This window comes from Polyergus mexicanus, unplaced genomic scaffold (assembly GCF_030449975.1).
Source record: "Polyergus mexicanus isolate NDT 795.1 unplaced genomic scaffold, iyPolMexi1.0 SCAF_17, whole genome shotgun sequence".
NCBI classification, from domain to species: Eukaryota; Metazoa; Arthropoda; class Insecta; order Hymenoptera; family Formicidae; genus Polyergus; species Polyergus mexicanus.
In genome coordinates, this window is record NW_027223337.1 from 3,248,476 (window position 1) to 3,254,475 (window position 6,000).

Consider the following 6,000-nt stretch of genomic DNA (forward strand, 5'->3'; position numbering starts at 1 on the left):
CATCAAGGAAATTGAGGATATTCGTTTTTCTGCGCACAAAGCTGAGATTGTTATGTACGCAAGTTTTGTTCGTTCGGAACGTCTTAGTTACGTGTCAGTAAGTGAGTTTAGTCGAAAATTCTTGTGCAACATCAAGGAAATTAAGGATATACGTTTTTCTGCGCACAAAGCTGAGATCGCTATGTACGCAAGTTTTGTCGTTCGGAACGTCTTAGTTACGTGTCAGTAAGTGGGTTTAGTCGAAAATTCTTGTGCAACATCAAGGAAATTGAGAAGAACCGCTTCACGGCATACATTGTTAAAGTCGCTATGTACGTAAGTTTTGAGAGTTTGGAACGTCTTAGTTACGTGTCAGTAAGTGAGTTTAGTCGAAAACTCTTGTGCAACATCAAGGAAATTGAGGATTTACGTTTTTCTGCGCACAAAGCTAAAATCGCTATGTACGCAAGTTTTGTTCGTTCGGAAAGTCTTAGTTACGTGTTAGTAAGTGAGTTTAGTCGAAAATTCTTGTGCAACATCAAGGAAATTAAGGATATACATTTTTCTGCGCACAAAGCTGAGATCGCTATGTACGCAACTTTTGTCGTTCGGAACGTCTTAGTTACGTGTCAGTAAGTGGGTTTAGTCGAAAATTCTTGTGCAACATCATGGAAATTGAGAAGAACCGCTTCTCGGCATACTTTGTTAAAGTCGCTATGTACGCAAGTTTTGATAGTTCGGAACGTCTTAGTTACGTGTCAGTAAGTGGGTTTAGTCGAAAATTCTTGTGCAACATCAAGGAAATTGAGAAGAACCGCTTCACGGCATACATTGTTAAAGTCGCTATGTACGCAAGTTTTGATAGTTCGGAACGTCTTAGTTACGTGACAGTAAGTGAGTTCATTCGAAAACTCTTGTGCAACATCAAGGAAATTATGGATATAAGTTTTTCTGCGCACAAAGCTGAGATCGCAATGTACGCAAGTTTTGTTCGTTCGGAACGTCTTAGTTACGTGTCAGTAAGTGAGTTTAGTCGAAAATTCTTGTGCAACGTCAAGGAAATTGAGAAGAACCGCTTCTCGGCATACATTGCTAATATCGCTATGTATGCAAGTTTTGTTCGTTCGGAACGTCTTAGTTACGTGTCAGTAAGTGAGTTTAGTCGAAAATTCTTGTGCAACATCAAGGAAATTGAGAAGAACCGCTTCTCGGCATACTTTGTTAAAGTCGCTATGTACGCAAGTTTTGATAGTTCGGAACGTCTTAGTTACGTGCCAGTAAGTGAGTTTAGTGGAAAATTCTTGTGCAACATCAAGAAAATTGAGGATATTCGTTTTTCTGCGCACAAAGCTGAGATCGCTATGTACGCAAATTTTGTTCGTTCGGAACGTCTGAGTTACGTATCAGTAAGTGAGTTTAGTCGAAAATTCTTGTGCAACATCAAGGAAATTAAGGATATAAGTTTTTCTGCGCACAAAGCTGAGATCGCTATGTACGCAAGTTTTGTCGTTCGGAACGTCTTAGTTACGTGTCAGTAAGTGAGTTTAGTCGAAAATTCTTGTGCAACTTCAAGGAAATTGAGAAGAACAGCTTCACGGCATACATTGTTAAAGTCGCTATGTACGCAAGTTTTGATAGTACGGAACGTCTTAGTTACGTGTCAGTAAGTGAGTTTAGTCGAAAACTCTTGTGCAACATCAAGGAAATTGAGGATATTTGTTTTCCTGCGCACAAAGCTGAGATCGCTATGTACGCAAATTTTGTTCGTTCGGAACGTCTGAGTTACGTATCAGTAAGTGAGTTTAGTCGAAAATTCTTGTGCAACATCAAGGAAATTAAGGATACAAGTTTTTCTGCGCACAAAGCTGAGATCGCTATGTACGCAAGTTTTGTCGTTCGGAACGTCTTAGTTACGTGTCAGTAAGTGAGTTTAGTCGAAAATTCTTGTGCAACATCAAGGAAATTGAGAAGAACAGCTTCACGGCATTCATAGCTAAAGTCGCTATGTACGCATGTTTTGATAGTTCGGAACGTCTTAGTTACGTGTCAGTAAGTGAGTTTAGTCGAAAACTCTTGTGCAACATCAAGGAAATTGAGGATATTTGTTTTTCTACGCACAAAGCTGAGATCGCTATGTACGCAAGTTTTGTTCGTTCGGAACGTCTTAGTTACGTATCAGTAAGTGAGTTTAGTCGAAAATTCTTGTGCAACATCAAGGAAATTATGGATATATGTTTTTCTGCGCACAAAGCTGATATCGCAATGTACGCAAGTTTTGTTCGTTCGGAACGTCTTAGTTACGTGTCAGTAAGTGAGTTTAGTCGAAAATTCTTGTGCAACGTCAAGGAAATTGAGAAGAACCGCTTCTCGGCATACATTGCTAATATCGCTATGTATGCAAGTTTTGTTCGTTCGGAACGTCTTAGTTACGTGTCAGTAAGTGAGTTTAGTCGAAAATTCTTGTGCAACATCAAGGAAATTGAGAAGAACCGCTTCTCGGCATACTTTGTTAAAGTCGCTATGTACGCAAGTTTTGATAGTTCGGAACGTCTTAGTTACGTGCCAGTAAGTGAGTTTAGTGGAAAATTCTTGTGCAACATCAAGAAAATTGAGGATATTCGTTTTTCTGCGCACAAAGCTGAGATCGCTATGTACGCAAATTTTGTTCGTTCGGAACGTCTGAGTTACGTATCAGTAAGTGAGTTTAGTCGAAAATTCTTGTGCAACATCAAGGAAATTAAGGATATAAGTTTTTCTGCGCACAAAGCTGAGATCGCTATGTACGCAAGTTTTGTCGTTCGGAACGTCTTAGTTACGTGTCAGTAAGTGAGTTTAGTCGAAAATTCTTGTGCAACTTCAAGGAAATTGAGAAGAACAGCTTCACGGCATACATTGTTAAAGTCGCTATGTACGCAAGTTTTGATAGTACGGAACGTCTTAGTTACGTGTCAGTAAGTGAGTTTAGTCGAAAACTCTTGTGCAACATCAAGGAAATTGAGGATATTTGTTTTCCTGCGCACAAAGCTGAGATCGCTATGTACGCAAATTTTGTTCGTTCGGAACGTCTGAGTTACGTATCAGTAAGTGAGTTTAGTCGAAAATTCTTGTGCAACATCAAGGAAATTAAGGATACAAGTTTTTCTGCGCACAAAGCTGAGATCGCTATGTACGCAAGTTTTGTCGTTCGGAACGTCTTAGTTACGTGTCAGTAAGTGAGTTTAGTCGAAAATTCTTGTGCAACATCAAGGAAATTGAGAAGAACAGCTTCACGGCATTCATAGCTAAAGTCGCTATGTACGCATGTTTTGATAGTTCGGAACGTCTTAGTTACGTGTCAGTAAGTGAGTTTAGTCGAAAACTCTTGTGCAACATCAAGGAAATTGAGGATATTTGTTTTTCTACGCACAAAGCTGAGATCGCTATGTACGCAAGTTTTGTTCGTTCGGAACGTCTTAGTTACGTATCAGTAAGTGAGTTTAGTCGAAAATTCTTGTGCAACATCAAGGAAATTATGGATATATGTTTTTCTGCGCACAAAGCTGATATCGCAATGTACGCAAGTTTTGTTCGTTCGGAACGTCTTAGTTACGTGTCAGTAAATGAGTTTAGTCGAAAATTCTTGTGCAACATCAAGGAAATTGAGAAGAACCACTTCTCGGCATACATTGTTAAAATCGCTATGTACGCAAGTTTTGTCGTTCGGAACGTCTTAGTTACGTGTCAGTAAGTGAGTTTAGTCGAAAATTCTTGTGCAACATCAAGGAAATTGAGAAGAACAGCTTCACGGCATACATTGTTAAAGTCGCTATGTACGCAAGTTTTGATAGTTCGGAACGTCTTAGTTACGTGTCAGTAAGTGAGTTTAGTCGAAAACTCTTGTGCAACATTAAGGAAATTGAGGATTTACGTTTTTCTGCGCACAAAGCTAAAATCGCTATGTACGCAAGTTTTGTTCGTTCGGAAAGTCTTAGTTACGTGTTAGTAAGTGAGTTTAGTCGAAAATTCTTGTGCAACATCAAGGAAATTAAGGATATACGTTTTTCTGCGCACAGAGCTGAGATCGCTATGTACGCAAATTTTGTCGTTCGGAACGTCTTAGTTACGTGTCAGTAAGTGAGTTTAGTCGAAAATTCTTGTGCAACGTCAAGGAAATTGAGAAGAACAGCTTCACGGCATACATTGTTAAAGTCGCTATGTACGCAAGTTTTGATAGTTCGGAACGTCTTAGTTACGTGTCAGTAAGTGAGTTTAGTCGAAAACTCTTGTGCAACATCAAGGAAATTGAGGATATTTGTTTTTCTGCGCACAAAGCTGAGATCGCAATGTACGCAAGTTTTGTTCGTTCGGAACGTCTTAGTTACGTGTCAGTAAGTGAGTTTAGTCGAAAATTCTTGTGCAACATCAAGGAAATTGAGAAGAACAGCTTCACGGCATACATTGTTAAAGTCGCTATGTACGCAAGTTTTGATAGTTCGGAACGTCTTAGTTACGTGTCAGTAAGTGAGTTTAGTCGAAAACTCTTGTGCAACATCAAGGAAATTGAGGATATTTGTTTTTCTACGCACAAAGCTGAGATCGCTATGTACGCAAGTTTTGTTCGTTCGGAACGTCTTAGTTACGTATCAGTAAGTGAGTTTAGTCGAAAATTTTTGTGCAACATCAAGGAAATTATGGATATATGTTTTTCTGCGCACAAAGCTGAGATCGCAATGTACGCAAGTTTTGATCGTTCGGAACGTCTTAGTTACGTGTCAGTAAGTGAGTTTAATCGAAAATTCTTGTGCAACATCAAGGAAATTGAGAAGAACCACTTCTCGGCATACATTGTTAAAATCGCTATGTACGCAAGTTTTGTTCATTCGGAACGTCTTAGTTACGTGTCAGTAAGTGAGTTTAGTCGAAAATTCTTGTGCAACATCAAGGAAATTGAGGAAAACCGCTTCTCGGCAACATTGTTAAAATCGCTATGTATGCAAATTTTGTTCGTTCGGAACGGCTGAGTTACGTGTCAGTAAGTGAGTTTAGTCGAAAATTCTTGTGCAACATCAAGGAATTTGAGAAGAACCGCTTCACGGCATACATTGTTAAAGTCGCTATGTACGCAAGTTTTGATAGTTCGGAACGTCTTAGTTACGTGTCAGTAAGTGAGTTTAGTCGAAAACTCTTGTGCAACATTAAAGAAATTGAGGATTTACGTTTTTCTGCGCACAAAGCTAAAATCGCTATGTACGCAAGTTTTGTTCGTTCGGAAAGTCTTAGTTACGTGTTAGTAAGTGAGTTTAGTCGAAAATTCTTGTGCAACATCAAGGAAATTAAGGATATACGTTTTTCTGCGCACAAAGCTGAGATCGCTATGTACGCAAGTTTTGTCGTTCGGAACGTCTTAGTTACGTATCGGTAAGCGAGTTTAGTCGAAAATTCTTGTGCAACATCAAGGAAATTGAGAAGAACCGCTTCTCGGCATTCATTGTTAATATCGCTATGTACGCAAGTCTTGTTCGTTCGGAACGTCTTAGTTACGTGCCAGTAAGTGAGTTTAGTCGAAAATTCTTGTGCAACATCAAGAAAATTGAGGATATTCGTTTTTCTGCGCACAAAGCTGAGATCGCTTTGTACGCAAATTTTGTTCGTTCGGAACGTCTTAGTTACGTATCAGTAAGTGAGTTTAGTCGAAAATTCTTGTGCAACATCAAGGAAATTAAGGATATATGTTTTTCTGCGCACAAAGCTGAGATCGCAATGTACGCAAGTTTTGTTCGTTCGGAACGTCTTAGTTACGTGTCAGTAAGTGAGTTTAGTCGAAAATTATTCTCCAACATCAAGAAAATTTAGAAAAATCGTTTCTCGGCATACATTGTTAATATCGCTATGTACGCAAGTTTTGATAGTTCGGAACGTCTTAGTTACGTGTCAGTAGGTGAGTTTAGTCGAAAACTTTTGTGCAACATCAAGGAAATCGAGGATTTACGTTTTTCTGCGCACAAAGCTAAAATCGCTATGCACGCAAGTTTTGTTCGTTCG